The 20,000-nt window shown below is 43.9% G+C and overlaps 1 pseudogene; it reads right to left on the bottom strand.

The window, feature by feature from the left end:
* Positions 1 to 1,918: 1,918 nt before the first annotated feature.
* On the bottom strand, positions 1,919 to 18,997 carry LOC118379312 (threonine--tRNA ligase 1, cytoplasmic-like; annotated as a pseudogene).
* Between the last annotated feature and the right edge of the window lie 1,003 nt (positions 18,998 to 20,000).

A 20,000-nucleotide genomic window follows, 5' to 3' on the forward strand; every position in this document is an offset into this window, starting at 1 on the left:
TCCCTTTATAGTGTACTACTTTAGACCAGAACCCACAGGGCTGTGACCTACATAGGGAATAGTGTGCCATTTGGGACAGGTCAAATGGAATAGGGTGCCATTTGGGCCAGGTTAAATGGGAATATGGTGCAATTTGGGACAGGTCAGGGTTAATATGGTGCCATTTGGGACATGTCAATTGGAATAGGGTGCCATTTGGGATGCAACATGGGTCTTTTATTTACCCATCTGGACTTGTAGGCTACCTACTATATTTATAAACAACCCCCCTAAACAAATTATTTCATTTCATCCTCCTATAGCCTTATTGACATGTTACATTATAGCCTATAGGCAGTCCTAGGACTGGAGATGGTGATCTATACCTCCCTTTGTTTTTGTCTTTAACATCAAAAAGGTCCACCTCTCTTTCTGCCCCCCAACCCACCTCTCAAACCCCTGGCTAAAAATAATTTCAGAATGAACACTGTGCGACTCGAAATGTCAAATGAAGGATTGCTTTGTGTGTTCAATGAAAGCAACTAGGGTACAGTGAGAGAAAGAGTAGGGAGAAAGAGATTAGAGAGAGAGATAGGGGGAAGGAATGCTGTAAGGAGGGGAGTGACCGACTGATGAGCTTGTAGTTATCAGTAACTAATGGTTTTGGGAATGTTCACTGATACTAATGGTCCATGTCACCACTCTGGAACTACTGTGGAACACTTACAGCACCAACTCCCCGACTTTAATCATTTCAGAGAAACAAAGTCAGTCAAGAGGGGGACAAGGAATATAAGGCATTTATCCTGCGTATTGGATATAAGCCTCATTCTTTGGTCTGTTTTAAATCGCCTGACCGTTAATCTGTGTGATTGGAACATGGGGCCAAGTCCAACCTCTCCTCCTCTGGTAATGCTCAGTCTGGTCACCCACTAAGTGTCTGGCTCTAGGGACCGATACACACCAAAAGCCCCCTGGCCTGAACCCAATTCAACTCCTTTCGGCCTCCCTCTCTGTCTCGGCAGTGAAGTGCTTGCGTAGAACTAAGCACACAAAACCGCCACCTTTGGCCAATAGCCGTTTTGTTGAAGAGGTTCTTTGTCCAGTCTAGTCCGTGTTTGATCTGTGACCCCCCACCCCCCCCCCCGGGTTATAATGCCCCCCCCCTGTCTCTCCTAGCTGTTCTGTCACTGTTGTGACTCATGTCCTTTCCGTTCCGTCGCTCCCTCTCTCAATTAAAAAAAAAGAGGGAAAAACTTCAAACCTTCCGACCTTCGTTCTGCCTTTCCTGTTTCCACTAAACACAGGGCTCCCTCTCCTATTTTAGTCAAATCCCCCCACGCTCCCTGCGTATCCTGCCTTTCCTATTCCAGTCTTTTAAAGGTAGTGATGACAGTCTTACGTAACAGGGCTGAGCTGATTTGAGTATTAACAACCAATCACAACTGTTGCCTGAAAACCCCGATAAGATTCCTAAAATGGATGTCTCTCCAAACCAGTGCTGCACAATGAAACACTTACACACACCAGCCCCATTAACATGACCATGTCCATGACAGTTACACACACACACCAGCCCCATTAACATGACCATGTCCATAATGACAGTTACACACACACACACACACACCAGCCCCATTAACATGACCATGTCTCTTTAAGGAATACCTAGGATAGGATAAAGTAATCCTTCTCACCCCCCTTAAAAGATTTAGATGCACTATTGTAAAATGGCTGTTCCACTGGATGTCATAAGGTGAATGCACCAATTTGTAAGTCGCTCTGGCTAAGAGCGTCTGCTAAATGACTTAAATGTAAATGTGATGTCCATAATGACAGTTACACACACCAGCCCCATTAACATGACCATGTCCATAATGACAGTTACACACACACACACACACACACACAGAAAAAGTGTGTTCAAAAGACACCCAGAAGAGTTTAAACATTTAAGTTGTTATATTTTATTACAAAAGTACAGTGAGCAATTCTTAATCCACAACAGGTGTGTGTGTTAGAAGTCATCCTGGTTGCTCCGTGCATCTCGTAGGTGTGTGAGTGATGCCAGGACCTTCTCTGTCGGTCTCCTCCCTAGCTGCTTCCCCCCTCTGGTCCTTACACTCACCGTGCCACCCACACACTCCTTCTCACCTACCACTGGACACACACACACACACACACACACACACACACACACACACACACACACACACACACACACACACACACACACACACACACACACACACACAAATAAACAATTATTGAATCAATATGTTTACAAGCTGTGTCAGTTTATTTTTAATCTGCAGTAATCTAATCCATGTTCACCCACGCACTCTTACCAAATATGTAGTTGTACTGGGCCAGCTGTGCAGAGCGGATTTTCTTATTTAAGGTGGCACCATGGTCATCATCCGCGTCAGCCATGAAGCCAGCCTCGCGGAACTGTCGGACCACCTTAACAAGAGCAAAACATACATCACTCACAGTGGTGGTAGAGGAGACAGGAACCAGGCTACGGTAGAATAACAGATAGGAGGGCACCTTTTAAAATCCACCCTGAGGGCCGAGACACTGGTGGCTGTATTACCTGTCTATGTATCATCATGACAGACCCCAGATCAGCAGTGTTGATAGATTCTCCTCCCCTGGGGCTACATGCAGATTACATACAGGAGGATGTATTGGCAATGTTGTGACTGGCAGGCTGTGACTGGCAGGCTTTTTACAAGACTTTTTACAAGACAAGTCAAGGAGCCGTGTCCTGATAAAGGCCTCAGAAACATTACATGTCTATATTCCATGTTATCTCCTGTGTCTGGTCTTACCTGCTGCTGGCTCATTAATCATGTGGCAGATGGAACTTGTAGAATATATTGACATGTGAGTAGTGGCATGTACGTACCTACCTTTGTTTCATTGTTGGTTCCCATGTGTTAAATAAATGAAAACCTGATCACAAAATTAACCTCAGATCAAGTCCTTTTCAGAGTCAAGATGAACCGTGTATGGGTACAGTGTTGGATTAGCCTTCGACCTCTGGAGTCATTGAGGGGGTACAGCTTTTGATGTGTGCTGAGTCATGTTGTGTTTGGTCGCGTGTGTGAGTGTATGGGGGGGTTGATTTCAGCCTGCAGTACAAGGGCCATGTGTATAATGTGTCTCAGAGCAGGAGTGCTGATCTAGGACCAGGTTCCTCCTTTCCATGTAATCTTAAGAATTGAGATCCAAAATGCAAAACTGACCCTAAATTAGCACTCCTACTCTGAGACACTCGATACATATGGACCCAGATCTGATATTATGAGTCCTGACCTGTTGCACGTACGACTCACTACCTCCCCCTACAGGAATAATCATGACCTGCGCTGGAGACAACCACAGAGGCCTGAAAGAGACCGAAAGGAAAGAGAAATGTGGGTAACCAAAGCGGTATCATTTTAGATTAATCAAATCACAGACATAGAAACAGACACACTTCTCACCATTTCCCCGAAAAATTCTCAGCCAATATAGCGATCATGCGTTCCAGTGATCCCAGAACAGCTCTGTGGACCATCACTGGTCTGTGGGTCTCTCCATCCCCCCTGAGAGCGAGAGAAAGGGTGAAAGAGAGCAAGGGAGAGAGCGGGTGAGGGAAGAGAGAAAGATGTGGTGAGATAGGGGAGAGTAGAGGAGATCACTTCAGGTCTTAAAGCTACAATAACAAAGCAGACACCCCACCTCTGAAGGGATGAGCCTGGAGAAATGTAACCACTGAAATTCAGAGCTATGGATGCAAGGACTGACCATCCATGATATCAACATGTGTTTAACCTTGTTATGAGGCTATACAGTGTTTATTTATGTTGTTTACAAACATTGTCCAGTGTCTGTTCTTTTGCCCAGTCTGAGATCAGGCTTTTTCTTTGCAACTCTGCCTAGAAAGCCCAGAGTCTCCTCTTCCCTGCTGACGTTGAGACTGGTGTTTTGCAGGTACTATTTAATGAAACTGTCAGTTGAGGACTTGTGAGGCGTCTGTTTCTTAAACTAGACACTAATGTACTTGTCCTTTTGCGCCGGGACCTCCCACTCATCTTTCTATTCTGGTTAGCGCCAGTTTGTGCTGTTCTGTGACGAGAGTAGTACACAGCATTGTACAAGATCTTCAGTTTCTCACATGGAACAGTCTTCATTTCTCAGAATGAATAGGCTGAGGAGTTTTGTTTCTGGCCATAATCAAACCCACAAATGCTGATAATCCAGATACTCAACTAGTCTAAAGAAGGCCAGTTTTATTGTTTCTTTAAGTTTTCAGCTGTTCTAACATACTTGCAAAAGGGTTTTCTAATGATCAATTAGCCTTTTCAAATGCTAAACTTGGATTATCTAACACAACGTGCCATTGGAACACAGGAGGGATGGTTGCTGATAATGGGCCACTGTACACCTATGTAGACATTCCATTATTTATTTTTTAAATCAGCCGTTTCCAACTACAATAGTCATTTACAACATTAGCTATCTCTACAACCTTTTCCTGATCAATTTGTTGTTATTTTATGGACAAACTTATTTTGTCTTAGAAATATCCTTGTTTTTGTAATTGACCTCAAACTTTTGAACGGTAGTGTGTGTGTGTATGTATGTACAGTTGAAGTTGGAAGTTTACATACACCTTAGCCAAATACATTTAAACAAATTTTTCACAATTCCTGACATTTAATCCTAGTAAAAATTCCCTGTCTTAGGTCAGTTAGGATGACCACTTTATTTTAAGAAAATGTGAAATGTCAGAATAATAGTAGAGATAATCATTTATTTCAGCCTTTATTTCTTTCATCACATTCCCAGTGGGTCAAAAGTTCAGTCAATTAGTAGTTGGTAGCATTGCCTTTAAATTGTTGAACTTGGGTCAAACGTTTCAGGTAGCCTTCCACAAGCATCCCACAATAAGTTGGGTGAATTTTGGCCCATTCCTCCTGACAGAGCTGGTGTAACTGAGTCAGGTTTGTAGGCCTCCTTGCTCGCACATGCTTTTTCAGTTCTGCCCACAAATTTTCTATAGAATTTAGGTCAGAGCTTCGTGATGGCCACTCCAATGCCTTGACTTTGTTGTCATTAAGCCATTTTGCCACAACGTTGGAAGTATGCTTGGGGTCATTGTCCATTTGGAAGACCCATTTGCGACCAAGATTTAACTTCCTGACTGATGTCTTGAGATGTTGCTTCAATATATCCACATAATTTGCCATCCTCGTGATGCCATCTATTTTGTGCAGTGCACCAGTCCCTCCTGCAGCAAAGTACCCCCACAACATGATGCTGCCATCCCCGTGCTTCACGGGTTGGGATGGTGTTCTTCGGCTTGCAAGCCTCCCCTTATTCCTCCAAACATAATGATGGTCATTATGGCCAAACAGTTCTATTTTTGTTTTATCAGACCAGAGGACATTTCTCCAAAAAGTATGCCATTTGTCCCCATGTGCAGTTGCAAACCGTAGTCTGGCTTTTTTAATGGCGGTTTTGGAGCAGTGGCTTCTTCCTTGCTGAGCGGCCTTTCAGGTTGTCGATATAGGACTCATTTTACTGTGGATATAAACACTTTTGTACCGGTTTACTCAAGCATCTTCACAAGGTCCTTTGCTGTTGTTCTGGGATTGATTTGCACTTTTCGCACCAAGTATGTTCATCTCTAGGAGACAGAACTCGCCTCCTTCCTGAGCAGTATGACAGCTGTGTGGTCCCATGGTGTTTATACTTGCGTATGTACAGATGAACGTGGTACCTTCAGGCATTTGGAAATTGCTCCCAAGGATAAATCAGACTTGTGGAGGTAAAAAAAAAAACACATTCTGAGTTCTTAGCTGATTTCATTTAATTTTCCCATGATGTCAAATAATGAGGCACTGAGTTTGAAGGTGGGCCTTAAAATATATCCACAGGTGCACCTCCAATTGACTCAAATGATTTCAATCAGAAGCTTCTAAAGCCATGCCATCATTTTCTAGAATTTTCCAAGCTTTTTAAAGGCACAGTCAACTAAATGTATGTTAACTTCTGTCCCAATGGATACAGTGAATTATAAGTGAAATAATCGATCTGTAAACAATTGTTGGAAAAATGACTTGTGTCGTGCACAAAGTAGATGTCCTAACCGACATGCCAGAACTATAGTTTGTTAAACAACCTCTTAGGGCTGCAATCCCGTTAACGGGATTGATATGACAACAGCCAGTGAAAGTGCAGGGCACCAAATTCAAACAGAAATCTTAGAATTACAATTCCTCAAACATACATGTATGTATCTTATACCATTTTAAAGGTAATCTTGTTGTTAATCCCACCGGTGTCCGATTTCAAATAGGCTTTACAGCGAAAGCACCAGAAATGATTATGTTAGGTCACCGCTAAGGTCAGACAAATTCAGCCATTTTTCCAGCCAAAGAGAGGAGTCACAAAAGATCAAATTAATCACTAACCTTTGATGATCTTCATCAGATGACTCATAGGACTTCATGTTACACAATACATATATGTTTTGTTCGATAAAGTGCATATTTATATTTTTAAAACTCAGTATACATTGGCGAGTTACATTTACTAGTTCCAAAAACATCCGGTGATATTGCAGAGAGTCACATCATTTTACAGAAATACTCATTATATATGTCGATGAAAATACAATTGTTAGACATGGAAATATAGATACACTTCTCCTTAATGCAACTGCTGTGTCAGATTTGTGTCAGACTTTACGGAAAAAGCAAACCATGCAATATTCTGAGTACAGCTTTCAGACAACAAAGCAGCCAAAAACATATCCGCCATATTGGGTAGTCAACATTAGTCATAAATAGCATTAAATATTTACTTTCCTTTGATGACCTTCATCAGAATGCACTCCCAGGAATCCCAGTTCCACATTAAATGTTTGATTTAGTTTGATAATGTACATCATTTATGTCCAAAGAGCTACTTTGTTAGCACGTTTGGTAAACAAATCCAAAGTCATGAAGCGTTCCCTAGTTGCAGACGAAATGTCAAAAAGTATGGGTTAGTTAGGATGTTAACATAAAACTTCAATAATATTCCAACCGGAGAATTCCTATGTCTGTAGAAAAGCAATGGAATGAGAGCCAACTCTCTCGTGACCGTGCCTCAGAGCATGTGGCAATCTGCCAGACACCTGGCTCAAACAGCCCTTATGAGCTGTGAGCTCCGGCGCCGACAGAGATGGCCGCCTCGCTTCGCGTTCCTAGGAAACTATGCAGTTTTTGTTTTTTTTACGTGTTATTTCTTACATTAGTACCCCAGGTCATCTTAGGTTTCATTACATACAGTCGAGAAGAACTGCTGAATATAAGATCAGCGTCAACTCACCATCAGTACGACCAAGAATATGTTTTCCGCGACGCGGATCCTGTGTTCTGCCTTACAAGCAGGTCAACGGAATGGATCGCATGCAGCGACCCCCCAAAAACGACTTCGTAAAAGAGGGAAACGTAGCGGTCTTCTGGTCAGACTCAGGACACGGGCACATCGCGCACCACTACCTAGCATTCTTCTTGCCAATGTCCAGTCTCTTGACAACAAGGTTGATGAAATCCGAGCAAGGGTAGCATTCCAGAGGGACATCAGAGACTGTAACGTCCTCTGCTTCACCGAAACATGGCTCACTGGGAAGACGCTATCCGGGCGGTGCAGCCAACGGGTTTCTCCACGCATCGCGCCGACAGAAACAAACATCTTTCTGGTAAGAAGAGTGGCGGGGGCGTATGCCTCATGACTAACGAGACATGGTGTGATGAAAGAAACATACAGGAACTCAAATCCTTCTGTTCACCTGATTTAGAATTCCTCACAATCAAATGTAGACCGCATTATCTACCAAGAGAATTCTCTTCGATTATAATCACAGCCGTATATATCCCCCCAAGCAGACACATCGATGGCTCTGAACAAACTTTATTTAACTCTTTGCAAACTGGAAACCATTTATCCGGAGGCTGCATTCATTGTAGCTGGGGATTTTAACAAAGCTAATCTGAAAACAAGACTCCCTAAATTTTATCAGCATATCGATTGCGCAACCAGGGGTGGTAAAACCTTGGATCATTGTTACTCTAACTTCCGCGACGCATATAAGGCCCTGCCCCGCCCCCCTTTCGGAAAAGCTGACCACGACTCCATTTTGTTGATCTCTGCCTACAGACAGAAACTTAAAAAAGAGGCTCCCACGCTGAGGTTTGTCCAACGCTGGTCCGACCAAGCTGACTCCACACTCCAAGACTGCTTCCATCACGTGGACTGGGACATGTTTCGTATTGCGTCAGATAAAAATATTGACGAATACGCTGATTCGGTGTGCGAGTTCATTAGAACGTGCGTTGAAGATGTCGTTCCCATAGCAACGATAAAAACATTACCTAACCAGAAACCGTGGATTGATGGCAGCATTCGCGTGAAACTGAAAGCGCGAACCACTGTTTTTAATCAGAGCAAGGTGTTTGGTAACATGACCGAATATAAACAATGCAGCTATTCCCTCTGCAAGGCTATTAAACAAGCTAAGCGTCAGTACAGAGACAAAGTAGAATCAGACACAAGAGGCATGTGGCAGGGTCTACAGTCAATCACGGACTACAAGAAGAAACCCAGCCCAGTCACGGACCAGGATGTCTTGCTCCCAGGCAGACTAAATAACTTTTTGCCCGCTTTGAGGACAATACAGTGCCACTGACACGGCCTGCAACGAAAACATGCGGTCTCTCCTTCACTGCAGCCGAGGTGAGTAAGACATTTAAACGTGTTAACCCTCGCAAGGCTGCAGGCCCAGACGGCATCCCCAGCCGCGCCCTCAGAGCATGCGCAGACCAGCTGGCCGGTGTGTTTACGGACATATTCAATCAATCCCTATACCAGTCTGCTGTTCCCACATGCTTCAAGAGGGCCACCATTGTTCCTGTTCCCAAGAAAGCTAAGGTAACTGAGCTAAACGACTACCGCCCCGTAGCACTCACTTCCGTCATCATGAAGTGCTTTGAGAGACTAGTCAAGGACCATATCACCACCACCCTACCTGACACCCAAGACCCACTCCAATTTGCTTACCGCCCAAATAGGTCCACAGACGACGCAATCTCAACCACACTGCACACTGCCCTAACCCACCTGGACAAGAGGAATACCTATGTGAGAATGCTGTTCATCGACTACAGCTCGGCATTCAACACCATAGTACCCTCCAAGCTCGTCATCAAGCTCGAGACCCTGGGTCTCGACCCCGCCCTGTGCAACTGGGTACTGGACTTCCTGACGGGCCGCCCCCAGGTGGTGAGGGTAGGCAACAACATCTCCTCCCCGCTGATCCTCAACACGGGGGGCCCCACAAGGGTGCGTTCTGAGCCCTCTCCTGTACTCCCTGTTCACCCACGACTGAGTGGCCACGCACGCCTCCAACTCAATCATCAAGTTTGCGGACGACACAACAGTGGTAGGCTTGATTACCAACAACGACGAGACGGCCTACAGAGAGGAGGTGAGGGCCCTCGGAGTGTGGTGTCAGGAAAATAACCTCACACTCAACGTCAACAAAACTAAGGAGATGATTGTGGACTTCAGGAAACAGCAGAGGGAACACCCCCATCCACATCGATGGAACAGTAGTGGAGAGGGTAGCAAGTTTTAAGTTCCTCGGCATACACATCACAGACAATTGGTCCACTCACACTGACAGCGTCGTGAAGAAGGCGCAGCAGCGCCTCTTCAACCTCAGGAGGCTGAAGAAATTTGGCTTGTCACCAAAAGCACTCACAAACTTCTACAGATGCACAATCGAGAGCATCCTGGCGGGCTGTATCACCGCCTGGTACGGCAACTGCTCCGCCCTCAACCGTAAGGCTCTCCAGAGGGTAGTGAGGTCTGCACAACGCATCACCGGGGGCAAACTACCTGCCCTCCAGGACACCTACACCACCCGATGTTACAGGAAGGCCATAAAGATCATCAACCACCCGAGCCACTGCCTGTTCACCCCGCTATCATCCAGAAGGCGAGGTCAGTACAGGTGCATCAAAGCTGGGACCGAGAGACTGAAAAACAGCTTCTATCTCAAGGCCATCAGACTGTTAAACAGCCACCACTAACATTGAGTGGCTGCTGCCAACACACTGTCATTGACACTGACCCAACTCCAGCCACTTTAATAATGGGAAATGATGTAAATATATCACTAGCCACTTTAAACAATGCTACCTTGTATAATGTTACTTACCCTACATTATTCATCTCATATGCATACGTATATACTGTACTCTATATCATCGACTGCATCCTTATGTAATACATGTATCACTAGCCACTTTAACTATGCCACTTTAACTATGCCACTTTGTTTACTTTGTCTACATACTCATCTCATATGTATATACTGTACTCGATACCATCTACTGTATGCTGCCCTGTACCATCACTCATTCATATATCCTTATGTACATATTCTTTATCCCCTTACACTGTGTATAAGACAGTAGTTTTGGAATTGTTAGTTAGATTACTTGTTGGTTATCACTGCATTGTCGGAACTAGAAGCACAAGCATTTCGCTACACTCGCATTAACATCTGCTAACCATGTGTATGTGACAAATAAAATTTGATTTGACTTCACAGTAGAATCCTTAAATGAGTTTCTAAAGACGGTTGACATCTAGTGGAAGCCTTGGGAGTGCAACATAACCAATATCCCACTGTGTATTCAATAGGGGCTGGGTTGAAAATCGACCAACCTCAGATTTCCACTTCCTGTTTGGATTTCTTCTCAGGTTTTTGCCTGCCATACGAGTTCTGTTATACTCACAGACATCATTCAATGGACTTTTGTTTTAGATTCTGTCTCTCACAGTTGAAGTGTACCTATGATAAAGATTAGACCTCTACATACTTTGTAAGTAGGAAAACCTGCTGTGAGATGTTACCCCACTCCTACACCAAGGCACCTGCAAGTTCCCGAACATTTCTGGGGGGAATGGCCCTAGTCGCGAATCCGACCATCACCCCTGGTGAGACAAAACCGCAACTCGTCAGTGAAGAGCACTTTTGCCAGTCCTGTCTGGTCCAGCAACGGTGGGTTTGTGCCCAAAGGCGATGTTGTTGCCGGTGATGCCTGCCTTATAACAGGCCTACAAGCCCTCAGTCCAGCCTCTCTCAGCCTATTGCGGACAGTCTGAGCACTGATGGAGGGATTGTGCGTTCCTGGTGTAACTTGGGCAGTTGTTGTTGCCATCCTGTACCTGTCCCGCAGGTGTGATGTTCGAATGTACTGATCCTGTGCAGGTGTTGTTACACGTGGTCTGCCACCGCAAGGACTAACAGCTGTCTGTCCTGTCTCCCTGTAGCACTGTCTTAGGCGTCTCACAGTACGGACATTGCAATTTATTGCCCTGGCCACATCTGCAGTCTTGCCTCCTTGCAGCATGCCTAAGGCACATTCACGCAGATGAGCAGGGACACTGGGCAGCTTTCTTTTGGGGGTTTTCAGAGTCAGTAGCAAGGCCTCTTTAGTGTGCTAAGTTTTCATAACTGTGACCTTAATTGCTTACCGCCTGTAAGCTGTTAGTGTCTTATTGACCGTTCCACAGGTGCATGTTCATTAATTGTTTATGGTTTATTTAAAAAGCATGGGAAACAGCATTTAAACCCTTTACAATGAAGATTTGTGAAGTTATTCTGATTTTTACTAATTATCTTTGACAGACAGGGTCCTGAAAAAGGGATGTTTCTTTTTTTGCGGAGATTATTATATATTAATATATATATCTAAAAATGGATGCAACAATTTAGGATTCTAGCTTTAAATTCACTCAGTCTAATAACATTGCCAGCCATGTGCAACCCAATTAAATCTACCATTAGTTAAATAAGAACAGAAGCTGCATCAGGAACATCCCAGAACACAAAGGTTGAACTGACAAAGATGAGTGACTCACCCCACATACTGCAGGTCAAATCTGATTGGTAGCTGGAAGTCCAATTGGATGGTGGCACACTGGTGCTGTCGACCAATGGCGTCCTTGATCTGGATGTCAATCTAGGACAACAGGAAGATGTGAGAGTGTGTGAGTGTTAATAACATGGCTCTGTTCAGGGCGGGTTGCAGCGTTACACAATGTTCAGACAGAAGGGTCTTGTGTAACTGACCTTTGGCCCATAGAACGCTCCATCTCCTGGGTTGAACTGCCAGCGCTCTCCAAACTGCTGCAGACTTCTCTCCAACTGCTGCTCAGAGAGAAAGAGACAGAGAGAGGTAGAGAGAGAGGAGAGGATTTCTTCATTAAGCTTCTCCTCTCTGTGTTAATTTCCTGAGCTTTACTCCACAGAGGAAGAGGCAGGGAGCATAAACAGCAGCCACAGAACAGACAGGGTTTTGAGTTCGTTACATCCACATGGCCATATATCAACCCTGATTGGATATAGTGGGGCAAAAAGTATTTAGTCAGCCACCAATTGTGCAAGTTCTCACACTTAAAAGAGGAGGCCTGTAATTTTCATCATTGGTACACTTTAACTACGACAGACAAAATTAGAAGAAAAAAATCCAGAAAATCACATTGTAGGATTTTGAATGGATTTATTTGCAAATTATGGTGGAAAATAAGTATTTGGTCAATAACAAAAGTTTCTCAATACTTTGTTATATACCCTTTGTTGGCAATGACAGAGGTCTAACATTTTCTGTAAGTCTTCACAAGGTTTTCACACACTGTTGCTGGTATTTTGGCCCATTCCTCCATGCAGATCTCCTCTAGAGCAGTGATGTTTTGGGGCTGTTGCTGGGCAACAAGGACTTTCAACTCCCTCCAAAGATTTTCTATGGGGTTGAGATCTGGAGACTGGCTAGGCCACTCCAAGACCTTGAAATGCTTCTTACAAAGCCACTCCTTCGTTGCCCGGGCGGTGTGTTTGGGATCATTGTCATGCTGAAAGACCCAGGCACATCTCCAATGCCCTTGCTGATGGAAGGAGGTTTTCACTCAAAATCTCACGATACATGGCCCCATTCTTTCCTTTACACGGATCAGTCTTCCTGGTCCCTTTGCAGAAAAACATCCCCAAAGCGTGATGTTTCCACCCCATGCTTCACAGTAGGTATGGTGTTCTTTGGATGAAACTCAGCATTCTTTGTCCTCCAAACACAACGAGTTGAGTTTTTACCAAAAAGTTCTATTTTGGTTTCATCTGACCATATGACATTCTCCCAATCTTCTTCTGGATCATCCAAATGCTCTCTAGCAAACTTCAGATGGGCCTGGATATGTACTGGCTTAAGCAGGGGGACACGTCTGGCACTGCAGGATTTGAGTCCCTGGCAGCGTAGTGTGTTACTGATGGTAGGCTTTGTTGTTTGACCCCACAGGGTGAGATCTTGCGTGGAGCCCCAGATCAAGGGAGATTATCAGTGGTCTTGTATGTCTTCCATTTCCTAATAATTGCTCCCACAGTTGATTTCTTCAAACCAAGCTGCTTACCTATTGCAGATTCAGTCTTCCCAGCCTGGTGCAGGTCTACAATTTTGTTTCTGGTGTCCTTTGACAGCTCTTTGGTCTTGGCCATAGTGGAGTTTGGAGTGTGACTGTTTGACGTTGTGGACAGGTGTCTTTTATACTGATAACAAGTTCAAACAGGTCCCATTAATACAGGTAACGAGTGGAGGACAGAGAAGCCTCTTAAGTCGCTCTGGATAAGAGCGATAAGAGCGTCTGCTAAATGACTTAAATGTAAATGTAAAGAAGAAGTTACAGGTCTGTGAGAGCCAGATATCTTGCTTGTTTGTAGGTGACCAAATACTTATTTTCCACCATAATTTGAAAATAAATTCATTAAAAATCCTACAATGTGATGTTCAGGATTTTGTTTCTCATTTTGTCTGTCATAGTTGAAGTGTACCTATGATGAAAATTACAGGCATCTCTCATATTTTTAAGTGAGAGAACTTGCGCAATTGGTGGCTGACTAAATACTTTTTTGACCCACTGTAAGTGTCCATCATTAAGATTACAATAGAGGCTATGTGCTGGGATTTATAGACATCACTTGTGGGATAGTAAACACACATTTACACAGCTGGCTCTGTGCGTGTACATCTGTCTGTATGTTGTGTGTGTGTGTGTGGTGTGGTGTGTGTACCTGCTCAGCATGGTCCCACAGTGCAGGCTCCCCAGGCAGGGTGTAGGTCGGGTGGAGAGGAGACAGTGGAAGGAGAATCCAAAACTCGATACACACTCCTCACAAAGTCCAAACACGCTATGATCTCCTCCTCCAACTGACAGAGAGAGAGTGTGTGGGGGGTACAGGAAGGGATTGGGGGGCAGGAGTACAGCCAGAAAAGGAGGGCAGTGTGATGGAGACAGAATAGATCATGTAAATGCAATATTGTAAAAGACAGTATAAATAAACAGATGTGAAACTGGAGAGTCCAGGGCTTTTGGGGTTAAGGGTTAACTTAGAGATGAGTGAGGAGGAACAGTTGATTTATTGACTGTTCCAGTGATTGGATTAGCCAAAGTGGAAAACAAACCTCACAATATCATGTGAATCAGTGTGTGTATAAGTGCAAGTGTGTGTGTGGTTTAATGGGATAAGGGAATCATTGGGGGAGTCAGGGATACAATCACACTTTCTCCCACTGTCTGCTGTCCTAGGAATTCCAGGGTGGAAAATGTGAGACAAATATCCAAAAAGGTACCTGCTCAGGAGTGCAGAAGATGTGTGCGTCATCCTGGCAGAACCTGCGGACCCGGGTGAGACCACCCAGAGCGCCGGACAGCTCGTTCCGATGCAGTGCCCGAAATCGGCCCAACGCAACGGGAGCTCCCTCCATGACCTTACACGCTGCTCAAACATCAGACTGGAACAGAGAGCTGTTATTGAGAAGTCCTGAACAGTGTGTGGGGCAGAGTATGACAGAATGTAGGGGTCTGTGTGTTCTCACCAGTGTGCAGGACAGTTCATGGGTTTGAGTGCATAGGTGTGTGTGTCACCGGTCACAGTAAACATGTTTTCACTGTAGTGTTCCCAGTGACCCGAACGCTCCCACAGTGCAGTGCTGTATAGAGTAGGGTCACAACCTCATGGAAGCCACGCCTCCTGTACTCAGTCTGGGGGGTGGAGAGAGGGAAGGGAGGAACAGAGGGATGTTACATCTTAATTATTACAGACACATTTCTTCTCTGTGCGTGTGTCATCCAGGGTTATTTTGAAAACAGACAGTCACAGTGTAGCAATTGCAGTGATTTCCTGACTACAACAGGTGTGTCCTGAGGTTTACCGTCAGGGTAAAGATGTCTGAATGAGCGGCTGTGTGTGTGTGTGCACACGGAAGCGTACTTCCTGATTGTTGTGGCCATTCTATTCTAAAATCATAAAAAATACCAGGGGGTGTTAACCTGTCTAGGACACACGTTCTATTAACGGAACCCCCCCCCCCCAACATTCCGCTGGAAAGGTGGCGCGGGATATTAAAAATATTTTTTTGAAATATTTAACTTTCATACATTAACAAATCCAGTACAGCAAATGAAAGAAACATCTTGTTAATCTACCCATCATGTCTGATTTTTAAAATGTTTTACAGTGAAAATACATATATTTATGTTAGATCACCAAATCCCCCCCCAAAAAACAGCCATTTTTCCCAGCCAAAGATAGTCACAAACGCAGAATTATAGATACAATTAATCACTAACCTTTGATAATCTTCATCAGATGACAATCATATGACATCATGTTACACAATACATTTATGTTTTGTTCGATAATATGCATATTTATATCCACAAATATCGGTTTACATTGACGCCATGTTCAGAAATGCCTCCAAAATATCCGGAGTAATTACAGAGAGCTACGTCAGATAACAGAAATACTCATCATAAACTCTGACGAAAGATACATGTTTTACATATAATTAAAGATACACTGGTTCTTAATGCAACCGCTGGGTCAGATTTTTTTTTAACATTACGAAAAAAGCATACCATGCAAAAATCTGAGACGGAGCTCAGAAGTAAATATATTTCTCCGCCATGTTGGAGTCAACAGAAATACGAAATTACATCATAAATATTCCCTTAACTTTGGTGATCTTTCATCAGAATGCAGTGCAAGGAGTCCTAGTTCCACAATAAATCGTTGTTTTGTTCCATAATGTCCATTACTAGTGTCCAATTAGCTGCATTTGCTACCACGTTTAGCTCACATGCCCAAAAGCTGGCACTGGTCCAGGCGAACTCGTATGGAAACTTCAAAAATATATATTCCAGGTCGAATAAACTGGTCAAACTAAGTAGAGAATCAATCTTTAGGATGTTCTTTTCATATATATCCAATAACATTCCAACCGGAGCATTCGTTTTTGTCTACAGTCATGGAACTCATGCGATATCAATAGAGAATTGCGCAACCAGGAAATGGCATTCTGCCAGGCCAGTGACTCATTCCCCTCCCGTTCAGTCAAAATTCACACTAGAGGCTTCATTCCACATTCTACTGAATGCTGACATCTAGTGGAAGGCGTAGGAAGTGCGAACAGATCCATATCTTGTTTGGATGTGAATAGGCGATGACTTCAAATTCGACCAGCCTTCAGAATTTCCACTTCCTGTTTGGAAGATTGCCTGCCCTATGAGTTCTGTTATACTCACAGACATAATTCAAACAGTTTTAGAAACTTCAGAGTGTTTTCTATCCAATAGTAATAATAATATGCATATATTAGCATCTAGGACAGAGTAGGATGCAGTTCACTATGGGCACGCAATTCATCCAAAGTGAAAATGCTGCCCCTATCCCTAATAAATTCACTCTGGATTTCCATAGTGTGCTCATAGAGCGCTCTGGGCATTCGTCAATTCAGAGTGTTGTCAGATTCTCCATTCGTAAATTCAGAGCGTTCCGCTCTAGGAGCTTACAGAGCACACACTGGACGCCCTGACCGAGGAGTAGGGTTGATCGAGCGTTCCGACCTCACAACGGCAGTTAATCACCCAACTGGCTAAAGTTGGCTAACTTGCTAGCTACTTCCAGACACAAATGAGAGAACACCTCACTGACCATTTTACTTACCCTAGCAGAGCTGGTTAGGCTGTCTGCATGGTATCCAGAGTGTTGGTGACTAACTGTGCTGCTTGCAACAATGAAATTACGTTTATTTGACGACGTTTACTGACACCGGTCATGTTCAATGGGGGTTGCGCGTTCGTTAATTCATCAGTTATTCTGCACTCTGGCACACTCAGACGAGAGTAGATCGGCAGAGTGAATTAACTAATGGCTTTAGAACAGCTGACATGCTAGCACCTTATTCTTGACATGGTGGTGATGTAACAGTACGAGTGTCTGACAGTTCCCTATGAAATGACCCGCTGTCAACAAACAAATCAGTGCAGTGAATTTCTAACATTTTTACTGATTAGCATTTGGGATAATGTGTATTCAAGTCGGTACTGTGTTTGTGTCAACAAATTGGATCTTCATCAGTTTTGAAAACGATCAGAATTAAACAGCATAATGTGAAAGTGTCAATTATCACGTAGCAATGGCTATAGAGGAGAAAGTGGTGCTCTCGGAACGTTCAGACAGAGACCGCATTGGCCCAACTCTCTAGATACTGTTTCACTCTGGTTTCTGCCATCTTAGATTATCAAGTTTTCAAAAATGAGCTTCTACATCCAACGATTTCACCAGTCTGTAACATGGATGGCACCGAGACATCAGTATCTTCCTGCAAGACCTTCAAATCCCATCATCAATGGTTCGAATCATGGTGTATTCTCACAAAGATTTGGTTCATTGTTGAGTTTGGTGTACTTCTCAACATTCCTTGGTTAGCATGCATTTGGGTACATATAGAACTGGTTTTGTGTGAATTTAGGTCTGGTCCTGACCCAGTTTCTCAGAGATCTTGCAGTGTGAGTGGCACTGGAAGCCCCTAAACATGGCCAGCTGCTGGCATCACAACCAGCACCTGCCTGAGCAGGAGAAATTACATATGTTTCACAAGCACATGGAGCTGAAGCGCAAGGTGGAGTTCTACAGGAGATTTAGGAGGGGGTTTTACGAGCAGCGTGTGAGCTCAGGGCCCAGTTCTGGATTTGGCCTGTCAGAAAGTGTTTAATGCATAGAAATAGAATGAATAGAACTGGACTCCTAATTCAAGTTTATGGTTTGACCATTCTATTTCTATGCATTTAACACTATCCCATAGATTAAATACAGACTGGGACCAGGAGACCAGTGGCATTTTTCTGATGGGGAAACTACAAGCCATTCCAGAGGTGTTGGAGTTGGCTGCAGAGATAGGCTTCCTGTGAATATCTGATCTATTTTGTAGAAGCAGTAGCTAGTAAGATAGAATTGGTAAATATAGTATATTTGTGTGTAAGTTAGTCTATTTTATATCAATAAAAATAAATAATATTTCAAGCACAACAATTGTGATGCGTCTGTGTGTGCGCGTGTGTTACCTTGATAAAGTCAGCGAGTGTGTTGTAGATGTGAGCTCCTTTAGGCAGGAAGAAGCAGCTTCCAGGACTGACGTCATTAAAGAAGAACAGCTCCTGGTCCTGGAGGCAAAACACACCTCCCCCATATCACTATACGCTCCATTTGAGACACCGTCGCACTTGCCTCTCAGTTAGCCAAGATGCTAAGCTAGCCTGCTTAAATAGGTTAGTTTGTTAGCAATAGTTTCTACACTACTCCGCTAGCTACAGTAGCGCTGTGGTACCAATGACAACCTGTCTCCAGTTATTTATATATCTATGCTTATTGGGCCTAGATCTTTTTTCTTCCCGCTCCCGTCCACCTCACCTTGCCGATGCGTCTGTGGTCTCTCTTCCGTGTCTCCTCCTGTTCCCTCTCCCACTCCTCCCTCTCCCTCTCTCCAGGGAAGGCCACACCCATCACACGCATCACGCCTGACGTGCCAACAGGATTGGTCAACGTTACAGGAGAGGTCAACGTTACAGGAGACACCTGAACAGAAAGAGGGGGACAGACAAGACAGAGTGTGACAGAAAAGAGAGAGAGTAGCAGAAGAGAGAAATATACTGAACCAAAATATAAAAGTCAACATGTAAAGTGTTGGTCCCATGTTTCATGAGCTGAATTAAAAGATCCCATAACTGTTCCATACGCACCTAAAGCTTATTTCTCTCCATTTTTGTGAACAAATTTGTTTACATCCCTGTTAGTGAGCATTTCTCCTTTGCCAAGATAATCTATCCACCTAACAGGTGTGGCATATCAAGAAGCTGATTAAACAGAATGATCATTACACCGGTGCACCTTGTGCTGTCAATAAAAGGCGTTGTGTCGCACAACACAATGCCACAGATGTCTCAAGTTTTATAGGGAGCGTGCAACTGACATGCTGACTGCAGGAATGTCCACCAGAGCTGTTGCCAGAAAATGTCATGTTAATATCTTTACCATAAGCCGTCGTTTAAGAGAATTTGGCAGTAAGTCCGACCAGTCTCACAACCGCAGACCACATGTATGGTGTCAAGAGGGCAAGTGGTTTGCTGATATCAATGTGAACAGAGTGCCCCATGGTGGCGGTGGGGTTATGGTTTGGGTAGGCATAAGCTACGGATGGACAATTAACACAACTGCATTTTATCAATGGCAATTTTAATGCACAGAGATATTGTGACGAGATCAACTCTATGCGAAGCAGATGTGTCGCGCTGCATGAGGCAAATTGCAGTTTAAGGCATCTGTGACCAACAGATGCATATCTGTATTCCCAGTCATGTGAAACCATAGATTAGGGTCTGATGGTTTTATTTCAATTGAATGATTTCCTTATATGAACTGTAACTCAGTAAAATCTTTGAAATTGTTGCGTTTATGTTTTTGTTCAGTATATATAGTACTAATAAAGAAAACCCCTTGAATGAGTAGGTGTCCATATATATATAGCCCCAGTCAAGAGTTGACACACCTACTCATTCAAGGGGTTTTCTTTATTAGTACT

Source organism: Oncorhynchus keta, unplaced genomic scaffold (assembly GCF_023373465.1).
Source record: "Oncorhynchus keta strain PuntledgeMale-10-30-2019 unplaced genomic scaffold, Oket_V2 Un_contig_27301_pilon_pilon, whole genome shotgun sequence".
Taxonomy (NCBI): Eukaryota; Metazoa; Chordata; class Actinopteri; order Salmoniformes; family Salmonidae; genus Oncorhynchus; species Oncorhynchus keta.